This window comes from Danio rerio, chromosome 16, assembly GCF_052040795.2.
Source record: "Danio rerio strain M-AB ecotype USA chromosome 16, GRCz13ab, whole genome shotgun sequence".
NCBI classification, from domain to species: Eukaryota; Metazoa; Chordata; class Actinopteri; order Cypriniformes; family Danionidae; genus Danio; species Danio rerio.
Window position 1 is genome coordinate 1,025,687 of NC_141036.1, and position 16,814 is coordinate 1,042,500.

At 38.3% G+C, this 16,814-nt stretch overlaps 2 long non-coding RNA genes across 2 annotated transcripts in view; both read left to right on the forward strand.

Moving 5' to 3' along the window:
- Nucleotides 1-1,659: 1,659 nt before the first annotated feature.
- LOC147833238 (uncharacterized) lies at nucleotides 1,660-7,897 on the forward strand. The gene is made up of 2 exons (XR_015510779.1): nucleotides 1,660-1,897; nucleotides 5,830-7,897. It is a non-coding gene; the product is annotated as an uncharacterized LOC147833238 (long non-coding RNA).
- Nucleotides 7,898-8,828: 931 nt separating this feature from the next.
- Nucleotides 8,829-16,814, forward strand: part of LOC147840099 (uncharacterized) — a 20,560-nt gene continuing 12,574 nt past the window's right edge. The window contains exon 1 of the long non-coding RNA XR_015510784.1: nucleotides 8,829-9,050. This is a non-coding gene — a long non-coding RNA (uncharacterized LOC147840099). The remainder of the gene's footprint in view (nucleotides 9,051-16,814) is intronic.

The following is a 16,814-nucleotide window of genomic DNA, read 5'->3' on the forward strand; positions in this document are numbered from 1 at the left end:
TTGTTGAGTGGTGTGGGTAAGTATATGGATGGTTGAAACTAGTGATTGTTTACTGGTATGGGTAAGTTTAAGGGTGGCTAAAGTTAATGGTTGTTTAGTAGTATGTGTAAGTTTAAGTGTAGTTAAAGTTAGTGATTGTTGAGTGGCATAGGTAAGTTTAAGAGTGGTTAAAGTTAGTGACTGGTCAGTGGTATGGTTAAGTTTAAGTATAGTTAAAGTTAGTGATTGTTGAGTGGCATAGGTAAGTTTAAGAGTGGTTAAAGTTAGTGACTGGTCAGTGGTATGGTTAAGTTTAAGTATAGTTAAAGTTAGTGATTGTTGAGTGGCATAGGTAAGTTTAAGAGTGGTTAAAGTTAGTGACTGGTCAGTGGTATGGTTAAGTTTAAGTATAGTTAAAGTTAGTGATTGTTGAGTGGTATTGGTCAGTTTAAAGGTGGTTTAAGTTAGTGATTGTTTACTGGTATGGGTAAGTTTAAGGGTGGCTAAAGTTAATGGTTGTTTAGTAGTATGTGTAAGTTTAAGTGTAGTTAAAGTTAATAATTGTTTAGTAGTATGTGTAAGTTTAAGTGTAGTTAAAGTTAATAATTGTTTAGTAGTATGGGTAAGTTTAAGGGTGATTAAAGTTAGTGACTGGTCAGTGGTATGAATAAGTTTAAGTATTGTTAAAGTTAGTGATTGTTGAGTGGTATGGGTAAGTTTAAGGTTGTTCAAAGTTAGTGACTGGTCAGTGTTTAGTGGTATGAGCTAGTTTAAGTGTGGATAAAGTTATGTACTGTTTAGTGATATGGGTGAATTGAAGAGTCATTAAAGTTAAAGACTGTGGTAGTGGCTAGTTTTAAGGGTTAGTTACGTTTAGTCATAAGTTTATGAGTATGGGTAGGTTTAAGGGTTGGTAAACCTTGGTGAGCAGTATATATATAGGTTTAAGGGTAGTTAAGGTATATCACTGTTTAATGGTTTTAGGGTTTTTACTGTTTGTGACTTCACTAGTATGAATATCGTTATGGGTTGGTTAAGGTTAGACAGAGGTTTCAAAGTAAGAAGAAGTCTAATGGTTGATCAAATTTAGTGAGTGTTATAGGTATATTTAGGGTGGTTGAATTAAGTTTGGTTAGGTTTAAGAATGGTTATGGTCAGTGACTTTTTAGTGGTTTTGGTAGGATTAAGGGTGAGTTAGTAACTCTTTTATGGTGTAGGTAGTTTTAAAGTATAATAAAGTTGGTGAGTGCTTTAGTGTTGTAGGTTTAAGGATGGTTTAGGTCAGTTTACCGGTATGGTTATATTTAAGAATGGTTAAGGTTTGTTTAGTGAATGTTGGTACCACTGTTCACGTTTAAGGTTAGGGCTGGTAAATATTAGTGATGGTTTATGTAGATGTAATCATGGTTAAAGTTATTGACTGTTTAGTGGTATGTGTAATGATGACTGTAATGGTATGAGAAGGCTTTAATGTGGGTGAGTTTGCTGACAGGTTTAGTGGTGTAACACTGCCACAAAAAGCTTCAAGATGTATCAAATTCCGATAAATCTTTGCATTTCCACTTGATTTTGTGCATTTGTGTTGTTGTGATTTATTTGTGTATAGTTTTGTGGGGACGTATGTTTGATTTGAACATGAAGTGAAAGGGCTTTTATTATGATTGCCATTCTCTCAGGACAGGAAGAACACCTGGTGGCCATTTTTAAAGGTGTTGGGCCCGAGACGTGCTCAAGCTGTAACTAGTAAACTTATGGCATGCTTTACCTAGAGTTATTTCTGAAATACTAAAGACCTTTCCCTGCACATGGATTGGAGGGTAACCTGTTTTTGAAGCCTGTTTCCTGTGGAGTTTGGATTACCTGTTGCTCTGCTGCTGCATGATGTTTACAAACCAGAACCTCAGAGAAGAGACTGTGGGTGAGTGTTTGTTTGCTGCTTTTGCATTTTTGCTTGGGTTATTGCAATTGGAAAACGTTTGTTAGGGATTGTTCAGTGGTATTGGCAAGTTTAAGGGTGGTTGAAGTTAGTAGCTTGTGTTGTATGGTAAGATTTAAGGATTGTTAATGTTAGTTACTGTATAGTCATTGTTTTAACTGTGTATGTTATAAGTTTAACAGTGGATTGGGGTAAATTTGGCTTTATATTTGTAAATTTGGACTTTCTCTCTAATATCATTTCAGAAAATGATTCTTTGCCTATTCTACATAGAGAAATCATGCTAGCAGCCACTGACTATAAATGTACAGCAATGCTCCCAGTCAATTAAATAGTGCTAATGTTGTTTTAAAGCCATAAGTACATGCTATTTCAGACATAATACTCAAAGTAGTGTGGTAAACACTATGGGAAACGTGTTATCTTATTAAGAAAATTAAATGATGTTCAAATATAACACCAGTTTTACCTCAATTAAGGTCAACATGGGTTTGTTTGGGTTTCCCCTGCGTGAGGTATACTGTAAAGGAATTGAATATGCTAAAATTGGTAGTGTTGTATGAGTGTGTGTGTGTGAATATGAGAGTGTATCAGTGTTTCCAGAGCTGGGTTGCAGTTGGAATAAAACTTACTCTGGAGTAGTTGGAGGTTCATTCCACTGTGGTGACACCTGATAAATAAAGGGATTAACCCGGATGTATGAATGGGTGGGCAATGCAGAGGCGCAGTAGGTAGTGCTGTCGCCTCACAGCAAGAAGTTTCTGTGTGGAGTTTGCATGTTCTCCCTGCGTTTGCGTGGGTTTCCTCCGGGTGCTGTGGTTTCCCCCAAAGTCTAATGAATGAATTATTATAAATGTGTGCGTTTTTTTTTTTTTACTATTTTATAAGTGTGTGTGTGTGTGTGTGTGTGTGTGTGTGTGTGTGTGTGTGTGTGCGCGCGCGCATGCTGTGTTAGTGAAGATAGGCTGATGAATCTAGTTCTGCTGTCACTAATAACCATCAGCACTGATGAGCTACAGATATACACACACACACACACACACACACACACACACACACACACTCATTGCTCATTTCATGCCTTATTGAGTTTGCTTTGCCTAAAGACTAAGCTAATCAATGTAAGCCTGAGGTTTGAGCCGCTGGATCAATTAAAGCCGCCGCTAGTTAGAAACGCTTCATTGTTGGAGAACTGAAGCTAACCATCAGCCACTGACTCCTGGAGTAATTACACACGGACACTTCACACATCTATATTAATAATTAAGACGCTCAGAAGGAGACTAATGAGAAACAACAGGTTTATTTTGTGTGTTCAGGTTCGTCAGAGTAAAATAAATAGATGCTAGTTTTCATGCACTGATGATGAACTCGCTTTGAACAGTGTTGATAATGTGAACCAACAACATCACTGTAAACTATAAATAAAATTAAGCAAAGGGGGCACGGTGGCTCAGTGGTTAGCACCGTGGCCTAGCAGCAGGAAGGTTGCTGGTTCGAGTCCTTGCTGGGTCAGTTGGTGTTTCTGTGTGGAGTTTGCATGTTCTCCCCGTGTTGGTGTGGGTTTCCTCCGGGTGCTCCGGTTTCCCCCACAGTCCAAACACATGCGCTATAGGGGAACTGATCAACTACACTGGCTGTTGTCTGAGTATGTGTGTATGGGTGTTTCCCTGTACTGGGTTGCAGCTGGAAGAGCATCCACTGTGTAAAACATATGCTGGAATAGTTGGTGGTTCATTCCACTGTGGTGACCCCTGATAAATAAAAGACTAAGCCGAAGGGAAATGAATGAGTGAATGAATGAATATATGTGTACTTTTTAATAGCTCAGTTGAAGTTTTTCTCTCTATTTCTGAACTGAAGAAAAACTAAAACCGCGTCTCATATTCTGCCATGAAGATGAAGGAAAGCTCCAAATAGAGAAGTGAAGCAGAGCGTATATGTGAGTGTGCCGTCGCTCAGGGCTCTGCTTCTGCTCCAGGTAATGCCAGGTTTTCTGCAGGTGAGCCAGACTTTCGTAAAAATAGCTGACATTGTCCGTCCTTCCTCCGTATTGTTAAATTGGAGGATTTGGTGAGCGGGACTGACGTGTGGTGAAAGCGGATCCAGCAGCACCACCCAGACACACACAGATGGACAAAACACACACTCGCATCAATCTGTCATCCGCAGACGATAACACACACATTCCCCGAGCCACATTCAACTTAATACCAGCACAACTTTTCATCAGCTCCTCTCTCTCTCTCTCTCTCACACACACACACACACACACACACACACACACACACTCTCTCTTTCAGTCAGGAATGGCAGACACTCACTTCCGTTCTCTTTTTTTTTTCCCCCACACACTGATCATCAATGAGCTTAAAGTCTATTAAATATCAATACTGACGGCTTTGATTAATCTCTTAAAGAGGGGATGTGATGCTGACATCACTGCTGTAAGGGGTTAAACACAGTTGTGTGGCAGCAGTTGTGTGAATATATCCAGCCTCTAATGGTCAACATTGTTTTCTTTTTTAACCCAATAGTAGGGTTTACCTGCATTTGACCCCAAACAACTTGTTAGGGTCTACACTATAACAATGAAATCAAAACTGGGTTGTTTTAAACCCAAAAGTGTCAAATATGGACAGCCCTTATGTTCCATAATTATTCATTCATTCATTCATTTTCTTGTCGGCTTAGTCCCTTTATTAATCTGGGGTCGCCACAGCAGAATGAACCACCAACTTATCCAGCATATTTTTACGCAGCGGATGCCCTTCCAGCCGCAACCCATCTCTGGGAAATTATTATTATTATTATTTATTATTATTATTATTATTATTATTATTATTATTATTATTATTTATTTTCATTTAAATTTAAGTGACACTTTTTTCACCCATTGGATTGGTTGGTTTGTCTAAATCTGACCCCGCATTAGATTAATAAAATTTATTAAAAATGTTGGGTTGTTTGAATTATATACGAAAGTCAAAGTTGGGTTATTTTTGTATTTAATATAAATTGAATTTTTAACCCAACTGTTGTGTTTGTCCATATTTGATCCAACATTAGATTATGATAACCCAGCTGTTTATTTTGTAAATTAACATGATATGAAAAAATAACCCAATCTTGTGTTTGTTCATCATTGACCAAATGTTGGGTCAACATAAAAAAAAAAAAATGTTTTTATTAAATTTAAAGGACATTTTTAATCCAGCTGTTGTATTTTTCCTTATTTGTCCCAGAATTGGGTTAATAGAACCCAGTATTTCTTTTAAAGAGAAAACTACTGTAATGTGAAAAAATCACCCAATATCGGGTTTTCCATATTTGACCTGACATTGGGGGTGAAGCAGTGGCGCAGTAGGTAGTGCTGTCGCCTCACAGCAAGAAGGTCGCTGGTTTGAGCCTCGGCTCAGTTGGCGTTTCTGTGTGGAGTTTGCATGTTCTCCCTGTGTTCGTGTGGGTTTTACACACACACGCTCATACAGCACTGCCAATTTTGGCATATTCAATTCATCTACAGTATACCACATGCGGGGGAAACCCAAACAAACACATGTTGACCTTAATTGAGGTAAAATTGGTGTTATATTTAAACATCATTTCATTTTCTTAATGAGATAACACATTTCCCATAATGCTTATCAACTACTTTTAGTATTATGTCTGAAATAGCATGTACTTATGAGCTTAATGAACAAACGTCAGTGGGCGGAGCCACAGTCTCTCCAGCTGATGATGACATCACTCGTATAACCTCAAGTGTGTTGTTTAAACCCCGCTCCCAAACCCTTCTGATCAGAACTACTGCTTCCACACACTGCTCTGGGTTAATACTGTGTTATTTACAGAAACACACACACAGCACAAATCTACACGTTCACTGACAGCGTCAAGATCCTCTCTTGCAGGATACCCCAAACTTCTATTTGCCCCCAAGCAAAGAACAAAACGGAGATTTGCTGTGATGATGTCCAGATTGGGGGGTGGCGTTAAAGAAAGCAATCCCATTCGAAATGGTAAAGGTAATTGCTCCTAACACTGAAACACTCCACTCCACAAAGGCCCACAAGGACAGACATTGTCATGCAGAAAACTAGCCTTCGGAGACAATTGATTTGGCCCATATCATGGCAATAGGCCTGACTCAGCTGGAGTTAGTGCTAGCCTTGCTGTTTCCCCTCGACCCGAGGAGATCAATAAGCCATGCTACATTTAGGAAAGCCCTCGACCATGTCTTCAGCAGAGCCCAGGGTCAGCCGCCATATTTTCTGCTGGCCTCCATAACACGCATGTTTACCGATCTCGAAAGAAGCCAGACGGATAATGACCCGGAGTGCAAGATTTCCTTTACCTCTCCGGAGGATCTGTGCGTGTCGTCTAAATGCAAAGCTCTTCGTGAACGATGGACGCCGTGAACGAAGGGCTTTACAAACATTTACAGTGTGAAAGAAAGACACATAATCATTTGCCGCTTTGAGATAACAGCCCGTCTTTGTTCTCTCTTCCTCTGCCTCTCTGTTTACAAGACATTCGGCTATAAAGTAGCATGTAGTGAATGAAGCGGCTGCAGCTCTCGGGAACATAAAGGCAGAACTGCCCATACGTTTGACTGAGAGACTGCTCCGGAGACGAGCCTTTGAATATCTTACAATTAGCGGTGGCCTGGGGGCAATAAATTTTCATTTGGGGTCAAGACTGGTCCGCCAACCCCCTAATATATTTCTTTATCTTTTCACCGACGCTGAAAAACAGCTGTTTTGGAGCTGTAGGAGATAATTCAAGAGGGGTTTTTGTCTATTGGGGCTCGCCGACGGACAATGGAGGCCTATCGATTGGAGGAGCCTGACATCACGGCCGCTTGTCAGCTGAATAAAAAGACCATTATTTCTGCGGCCGGGCCTGATGCGCTGTTGCAAGAATTACCAGCAGAACTTCCTCTTCAGTCAAGCCCATTTTCCCCCTCCGCTTTCTCTTGTAATCATCACAATCTCCACCGCACTAAGGGAAGAGTCCTTTCTGAAACAATAGAGCTGGGAAATAATAGGCCTGAGGTGGCAGTTGATGGGAAAAGGAAAGAAAGGGGAAAGACTGGAATGATAAACGCACGGTCAGAGGTCAGACCTGTGGTCTTATTGGAAGAACGTTCCTCTGTTACGTTTAGTTAAAGGGGTGGTCCAGAAATAATTTTAAGGCTTGATTGTGTTAATAAGATGCATAGTAATGTGTGCTCATGTTTCACTTGAAGAAAATCATGTTATTTTTTTTCATAAATCTCACTTTGATTATACGCAGCTACTCAGCTAACATGAAATCCACTGTCATATTTCCTAGTTCCTCTGAAAGGCCCGCCCTCAAGTGACTCTGATTGGTCATCGTCATAATGTGCTGTGATTCGCGGATTGGCTCCACGTCACGCCCGTTCAAGCACACGCGTTTTGTGTAAACAGTCAATCAACAAGTCTGTAACGAGTGAAAATGGGATGCTGCTCCTTTAAGAGAGTGTTTGTGTGTCATTGTGTGTGTGTGTGTGTGTGTGTGTGTGTGTGTTTATACCTGTAACACGAGAAGCACATGTGCGCGGGACCCATGTTTATTTTTCTATTTCTCTCATGCTCGGATTAAGTTATTTTCTGTGGTGACGCTGCTGACAGAATTAAGCACAAGATGTGGGATGAGACCTGTGTGAGCCTTGATTGATTTTTTTTTTTTTTTTTTTGGTGCTACACTCGAGTTAGGAGATAATTGCTGTATTTTACACACATATCCGGAATATGCCTGTGTAAGTAACATGAATCGTTCACATATCTTTTGCAACTTCATTGTCTTGAGATGTAAAACGCATGGAAAAGCTGCCGATAGAGAAACTGCCGTCGCACACAGAGAGAGACGCACGTGCTGTGTGTGTGTGTGCGTGCGTGCGTGCGTGCGTGCGTGAGTGTGTGTGTGTGTGTGTGTTTACAGCAGTTTGACTGATAAATATGGATTTGTAGCTAAATCGTTGGCGGTGGCGATCATCATTTCCCGTTGTTTACATCTTTGCTACATCATACCGTTAAGGCTAGACACTGTACATGTCATGATCAAATTTAACAAATGAAAACACTTACAGGTCGTGGCTCAGAGTTCACAGCGTCTCCTTGTAGTTGCTTCATCTTTGAGGAGATTTTAGCCGAATCCAGCACTGAACTGGGAGAGATTCTGGAAGCTGTTTTGTCAAATCATGCTTGTTATGTATTTTATAATTCTCTGGAACATAATTAATATGGATCTGTAAGCACTTCTGTGTTTGTGTCGTGTCATTTGAAAGCCCAAATACAGAAACAGAGAAGCTCTGTGAACACAGCAGGATGGCATTTCTCCCTCTGCTGTAACGTTACAGCGCCTCTGGCCACGCCCCTTAGATGTGCAGTGTGGATGCGCAATAAATACATTGTCTGATGAAGAGCCGGGTGGCTCGAAACGTTACACGCTCTGTGTCAGCCTTTTTAATTTAATAAATTTGTATTTTGGAGCCTTGGTGTTGCCGCCTTTGATTTACATTTAATTTGCACTTTTTGCGGTTTTGGCTGGGCACCCAATTAAGAGAGATGTGTGGCTTTTGTACATTTTTTTCTTTGGATGCGCAATAAACAAACCTTAGTGATCTCACAGGAGGCGGAAGTATTTTTTTTGTAGTCCCCAAAATTCGTTCATTGTAGGCTTTGCTAAGCTAACTCTGTAAAAATCAAGGTCTACCTATGCATTGAACATTGAGCATTTTACATTCAGAGATGCTGTTTATGTTCACACAGCTACATTACACATCAACTAAAGTTTAAAATATGATATCATAGTGGACCACCCCTTTAAAACGTTGCCTGTGACGCTTTCAAAGTTCTTCACCGCGTGACAAAGTCCAATTGGAATTGTTCAGCTTTTATTTTACCCGGTGACTCCGTCAAATTGAAATGCTGGAGATCCTCCTGCTGGTAAAATATCGCTCCGTGACCGTTTTCTGTCATATAGATTCACTTCTGAGACATTTAGAGCTATATAGATAGTGAGACATCTGCAGACACCGGGGATAAGCCTTTTCTTTTTAAGCTCGCCCTGTGAAATCATCTGATATCTGAAGCGAGATGACAAAAAGGTGAGATGTCTCAACGATGTTCTGACTTGTCTTTTCTGTACAGTTTCGCCAGACAAAATCCAAAGCGCCATTTACAAAAGATGTGCCTACACTCTTTACATGTAGCATTAGAATTGATGCCAATAAATAATGAATACATTTACATTTAGTCATTTAGCAGATGCTTTTATCCAAAGCGACTTACAAATGAGGACAAGGAAGCAATTTACACAACTAGAAGAGCAACAATGAATAAGTGATGTAGGCAAGTTCAGGTCTGTAAAGTCTAAGAAGGAAAGTATTAGTACATTTTTTGTTTTTGTTTTTTTGGGTAAGTTAGTGTGATATCCAGAGAGGCAATTGCAGATTAGGAAGTGAAGTGGAGACTAAATAGTTTTTTTTTTTTATTATTATTTTTGGACACTATTATGGTTATTTTGTAAGTAGCGCTTTACCCACACTAACATGGGGAGAACATGCAAACTCCACACAGAAACGCCAACTGACCCAGCCGGGTCTCAAACCAGTGATCCTCTTGCTGTGAGGGGATTGTGCTAGTATTATTGTGGTGGTGTTTGTTTGTTTGTTTGTTTTATTCAGTTCTGGTTATTCTGGGACTTTAAAATGTTGCCTTGGCAAATAGATTATATAAAACAGAATTGTATTAATAAATTTTTTTTAAAGCAACATATTATTTAAAATGTTGTTAATGGTCTTAGTTAAAAAATATTAGCTTGGCAATTCATTAATGTACTTATTTGTTAAGGTCTGCATGTATGTTTGCATGATTATATAGACCTTTTTCATGGCTGCTGCTGCAGAGTGTTTTTGTGACACACAACTTACAAATGTGTCTGTTAAAGCCATTATAATCTGTCACGTGTGGTTCAAGCGCGTCAGAAATACGAGAAAAACCTTCTCCTAGTTTACGTATCTGCCGTCAGAAATACAGTGTCTGTTTGCGTTCCCGGCCTGTCAGCTGTTAGCTCAGTGGCTCTTTAACACACACACACACAGAGAGAGAGAGAGAGAGAGAGAGAGAGAGAGCAAACCAGAGTACTGGCATGAAACTTAACAGGTATGAAAGTCGTGCAATTTACAAAAATGAGCAATAAAAGTCTGTTATTGATCCTCTGCTGCTGATTTGCTGTTCATTCTAATCGTGAGCCGTTTGTGTTTTATTTCGTGTGTTGTTTTCACCACGGTTTGTGTTTTTCTGTCATTTCGAAATGACACTCGCCTTTATTTTCACTTTGTCACGGTTATTAAATCAGTGTGTCAGTGGCGCAGTACAGGCTACGTGTGTGTGTCAAACATTTTGCTGAACTACATCTGTCTGGGCTGGTTATATATTTGAAATAAAGAGAAAATGTTGACTTTAGCGATGACGAGGCTTCATTTAAACTGCAGAAGATGCCGTCTGACAGCGAGGGGAAAACGCCTCACAGCAGCTGTTTTCCATCCTATTAGATCACATTTCTGTAAATGATCAGTCCAGGAGATGCTGCTGATGGACAACAGGATTAGTTCAAAGAGGATAAAAGCAGGTAAAATAGATTAAAACTATCGTTTCAAAGCTGTCCAAATGTGACTGTTTACACGCATCAGCTGCCGACCGGAAGTTCTACGCATTCTCCTTGCGCATACACGCAAAGCATCATGGGTAATTTTACTGTTGCTTATTTGATTGGTTGGTTTTGGGATAATACGTTACTCCAACCAATAGCAGACAGGGAGCGGTGTCCTTATTGCACTTCAATAGCTCACTTCCCCTAAGATAGACCGTCCCTGAGTGCTGTCAGTAGGCGCGACAAACATGTCCACACCTGTGCCCAAACGTAGGTCCCATTTGGCGATGACAACTTCCTGTCCTTTGTTCTCATCGGTTTTAGCCGGCAGATTCGTCCCACTCCAGTCGTCCCTCTCTTAGGAGGAGGCCGAGACTGGACAGAAGTGTGCAAGTGGACGACTGCGCGTTTGACAGATGCCCGTGCCTCTGACCATCTGCCCCGAACAGCAGAGGTGCTGAACTGCAGATTTGAGCGCGCTCCGTCCCGCAGCTCCAAACCGAGCCCAGAAACAGACCCCTGGACAAAGGTTGCGCCTTCGGTGTAGGGAGGCAGCAGCTTTAATTTATGATGGATGAGATGGGAGGAAAGGTCACACGCTGATAAATATGAGAGTGTTTGACTGGGGAGGTCATCAATTATGCCCGCGGCTGCTAACGGTCGATCCCGCGGATGAAATGGATCTCCCCGATATAAGAAAGCTATCTCTCAGAAAATTGGGATGTATTAATCACTCTGAATGGAGTCGAGTCTGCCCCCGCGTCCTCCTCAAATTGGAGAATGGATGTGGTCCATAGCAGGACGGGACTGTTGTTTTGATGCAGCACTCGCTCTGGATTGAACCCAATGGCTCTGTTCCAGGAAAAAATAAAGATATATATATATATATATATATATATATATATATATATATATATATATATATATATATATATATATATATATATATATATATATATATATACATACATATATACACACACACACTGAGGAGATTGTGACTCCAGCACACTCGGGTTTGATTTTTAAGCACTGCATGAACTTTACAAATGGATACGGTGCTTTAAATGCAAAGCAAGTCTGTTTGAATGCAAGCATCCAATGAGGCAAGAGAACAAGGGTTGCAGAATAATATAGTGTATAAGTACTACTGAACAGTAAATATCTTAATATTAGGCAGGTAACCAGGTAACATTATTAATTGTGACCTAAATTAAAGTGAAACAGAAATAATAAATGCATGACAATCCCAATAATCCATCATTACCCTTTAATCAGAAAGAGGTTGGTTTGGTGAAACTCTACGTTGTCTTTTTACAATGTAACTGTGGAGTTATATTAATAAATCACACGTGATCCATTAATAAAATAAAGTGATTAATTAATCACGTACTTTATGGCTAGGGTTGGACTCTGAGCTATGTCTGGCTTGCATGTAGTTATGAATTATTAATTAATTATCAATGTAAATATTTCGTGGATGTTATTGCTTCTTTATGAAATAACTGAAACACCGGCTCATTGGAAATCCACGCTTTAAGACCTGTGCACCCTGTAACGATTTTTGCTCGCGTTTCTGTCGTCGTTTGATAAAGCAATGATGATATTAACCAAAAATAATTTAATAGAACTGAAATAAAAAAGCATAACGCAAAGTTAAAAAACGAGCATGAGGCATTTCGTTAAAAATGACGCTTTTACTCCTGCGTGTTGGTGTGCACGATCACATTGGTGCCCTTTATTTATCACGAGGTGTCAAATGTCGACGGAAAACGTGAGCAAAAAACATCCCGATGTGCACGGGCCTTAAGTCCCAAAATAACCATAAATAAATAAAAACCTAAATAAACCAAAAATACTAAATAAAACATTAAAAAACAACAACAATAATAATAATAATAATTTACTTACATTTTTTAATAATAAACCAAAAAATACTAAATAAAACATAAAAACACCACCACCACCAACAACAACAACAACAACAACAACAACAACAACATTAATAATAATAATAATAATAATAATAATAATAATAATAATAATAATAATAATAATAATAATTTACTTTAATTTTGCAGCTAAAAAGATCTGAAAGAGTTACTTAAAATTGTTTTATTTAATCTATTTGCCAAATCAACGTTTAAACTTTTACTTAATTTATCTTGAAGTCCCAAAAGAGCCAGAACTAAAACAATTATAATAATAATAAAAATAACTATATTGGCATTAATGACAACAACCAACAACAACAACAACAACAACAACAACAACAATAATAATAATAATAATAATAATAATATTAATAATAATAATAAATGACATTTTAAAGGCAATAATTATATTAAACAAACTATTTAACTAGAACTGAAATAAAAGCATTTTTATTTTATTTAAATCAAATGTAAAATGTGATTAATATTATTAATATTATTATTATTATTAATTAATTAATTAATTGTTAATAATAAATAAATAAATAAATGATTAAATTATAACAATTGTATAATTGTAAATAATAACAAAAAATATCATTTATAATTAAAAATAATAATTCTTATTCTTATTATTCTTAATCTTATTCATTAATATTTATTATTATTATTATTATTATTATTATTATTATTATTATTATTATTATTATTATTTATAATTATGTATTTTATTGCAAATATGACATTTTTAAATTACTAATTTAAAAAAGTAGTAAAGTAAAAGTTAAAACAAAACAAATAAATTGTTAATACAATTTTAAATATGAAGTATAATGATATATTATTCATTCATTAATTCATTCATTCATTATCCTTAGTGCTTAGTCCCTTATTTATCAGGTTCGTCGCAGCGGAATGAACTGCCTATTCCTGCATATGTTTTATGCCGCAAGTGACCTTCCAGCTGCAACCCAGTACTGGAAAAAAATGGTATGTTAATGCTACAAAAAGAATTGCATAAAATCTGCGATTTGCAAAATCAGTTTAACACTGACAAAACTGCACGCTTAACCTTGAGAAATGTGTTTTAAATGTGTCCTTTATGTGATCAAATGACCATGCGGTTATTCTCGACAAAGGATGTTAACGCACATTTGGGTTTCTTAGGGGACATCTTTATTTTCCACATGTCCTCATATCTGTCCCTGTCTTACTGAAGGCGTCCATGAATATTAATGAGAAATAAAGCATTAATGTCCAAACTGTGCTTTGGGGCTCTGCTCCGTGACTCTTTCACAGTTATTAACACCAAGTAAAGGAATAATTCATCATACACACTGTATCAGCTCATGCTTTTTTAAGTCTCCAGCTGGGGAAGGTCACTAATTACGCAGGGATATCGCAGCCAATTATGGATTTAAAATGCTTTGCTTGATGGTGGGGAAAATCACCAGCACTTTAATATCGAGAGCGTGCGTTTAAAACATCATGTCGGATTACTCCGGGTCTTATCGGACCGTTAGTCCTCCCATGAAAAAAATACTGTAGTAATTTATGGTAAATATTATAGTGTTTTTGAACCATGCCTTATTAAAGTATGTATATTACAATTTTTACATGTCTGTTAATGAATTGTCCAGTATTAAGTGATAAACTAGTAACGTTTGTAGAATAATTTAGTTTTTAAATTAGCAACCTTATACTCACCGCAGTGTATTGACTGAAATTGTTGTGCTGCTATAGGAATTATAGAATCTCTGCAGTTGATCAATATAACTGTTTTGTTACCATAGCAACTGTGGGATCACCACAACAGATTAAATATGATAACTGTTTTGTTACTATAGCAACTATAGAACTATAGAGGCAGATTAATTATTATGTTTACAAAATCCCCCAGTAAAAGAATTACTATAATTGATCAATATAACTGTTTTGTTACCATAGCAACTGTGGGATCACCACAACAGATTACTTTACTTGTTGTTACCATAGCAACTTTATAATCACCACAACAGTTTATTTACTATAAGTGTTGTGCTACTATAGTAATTATAGAATCTCCGCAACATATTATTACGATAACTGTTTTGTTACTGTAGCAACTGTAGAATTGCCACAACAGATTAATTGTGTTTACCATAGCAACTATAGAATAACAAAAGATTAATTTAATTGTTGTTACCATAGCAACTTTATAATCACCACAACAGTTTATTTACTATAAATGTTGTGCTGCTATAGCAACTATTGAATCTCCACAACAGATTTTTAATGCTGTTACGTTTTGTTACCGTAGCAACTATAGGATCACCACAACAGATGAATTACCATCATTTTTACCATAGCAACTATAGAATCACAACAGATTGCTTCAGTTGTTGTCACCATAGCAACTAGGTAATCACCACAAGTTTATCTACTATAAATGTTGTGCTACTATAGCAACTAAACAATCTCCACAACAGATTAATCACCACAATTGATGTTACCATAGCAACTGGAGAATCCCCACAACAGATTTATTACTATAATTGCTGTTACCATAGCAACTATGTAATCACCACAACAAAATAATTACTATAATTGTTGTAACCATAGCAACTCTTGATGTGTAACCATAACAACTACAGAACCACCAAAACAAATTAATTACTATGACTGCTGTTACCATAGCAACTATAGAACCACCACAACAAATTAATTACTATGACTGCTGTTACCATAGCAACTATAGAACCACCACAACAAATTAATTACTTTGACTGCTGTTACCATAGCAACCATAGAATCACCACAACAAATTAATTACTTTGACTGCTGTTACCATAGCAACCATAGAATCACCACAACAAATGAATTTAAAGTTTTTTTAGCACAGCGTGGTTCAAAAACACTACACTATTCATTACAAGTTACTAGAATATTTGTTCATGTTTCCCACGTTATTCGGCTTCATGAGGAATCTGAGCGTGTGAAATCAATGCTTTAACTTTATAAACATATTGATTACGTTTTAATCTTCCAGCATAGTATGATGTAGTCTGTGGAGACGAAGCGTAATGTGACCCTGCGGACGACTGACAGCATTATGCATTACTGCTTACGTTTGGCTCAAGCTAATGTATGAGCTCCTGCAAAACACGCAGCACAGCACAAACATTGTCATTCTGACTCAGGAGCTGTGTTCGTCTCCGTAAACTGACTGTGTAAAAGTATATTTTCCTCTGTCGTTGCACAGATATCTTGATCTGCTGTGCATTTGCAGTGTTTGGTGAAATGTATGATCATGTTAGCAGGACTGAGCAACATTTATTTTCTTTGTTCTCAACGTTATATTAAGTATATACTAAATACAATACATATTAATGAGGTACAATGCATTTAGGCATGTAGACATGGTCAAGATGGACATGCAGTTCAAAGCGAGCATCAGAATTGGGAAGAAAGGGGATTTAAGTGACTGGATGGTTGTTGCCGCCAGACGGGCTGCTCTAAGTATTTCAGAAACCACTGATCTACTGGGATTTTCACGCACAACCATCTCTAGGGTTTACAGAGAATGCTCCGACAAAGAGGAAATATCCAGTGAGCGGCAGTTCTGTGGGCGCAAATGCCTTGTTGTTGATGCCAGAGGTAAGAGGAAAATGGCCAGACTGGTTCCAGCTGATAGAAAGGCAACAGTAACTCAAATAAGCACTCGTTACAACCGAGCTCTGCAGAAGAGCATCTCTGAACACACAACACGTCCAACCTTGAGGCGGATGGGCTACAGCAGCAGAAGAGCACACCGGCTGCCGCTCCTGTCAGCTAAGAACAGGAAACTGAGGCTACAATTCACACAGACTCACCAAAACTGGACAATAGAAGATTGGAGAAACGTTGCTGCTCTGATGAGTCTCCATTTCTGCTGACACATTCAGATGCTCGGGTCAGAATTTGATGTCAACAACATGAAAGCATGGATCATCCTGCCTTGTATCAGCGGTTCAGGCTGGTGGTGGTGGTGTAATGGTGTGGGGGAGATTTTCTTTGGGTCCATTAGTACCAATTGAGCATCAACGCCACAGCCTACCTGAGTATTGCTGCTGACCATGTCCATCCCTTTATGAGCACAGTGTCTCCATCTTCTGATGGCTACTTCCAGCAGGATAACGCAGCATGTCATAAAGCTCAATCATCTCAGACTGCTGAACATGACGATGAGTTCACTGTACTCAAATGGCCTCCACAGTCACCAGAGCTGAATCCAATGGAGCAGCTTTGGGATGTAGTGGAACGGG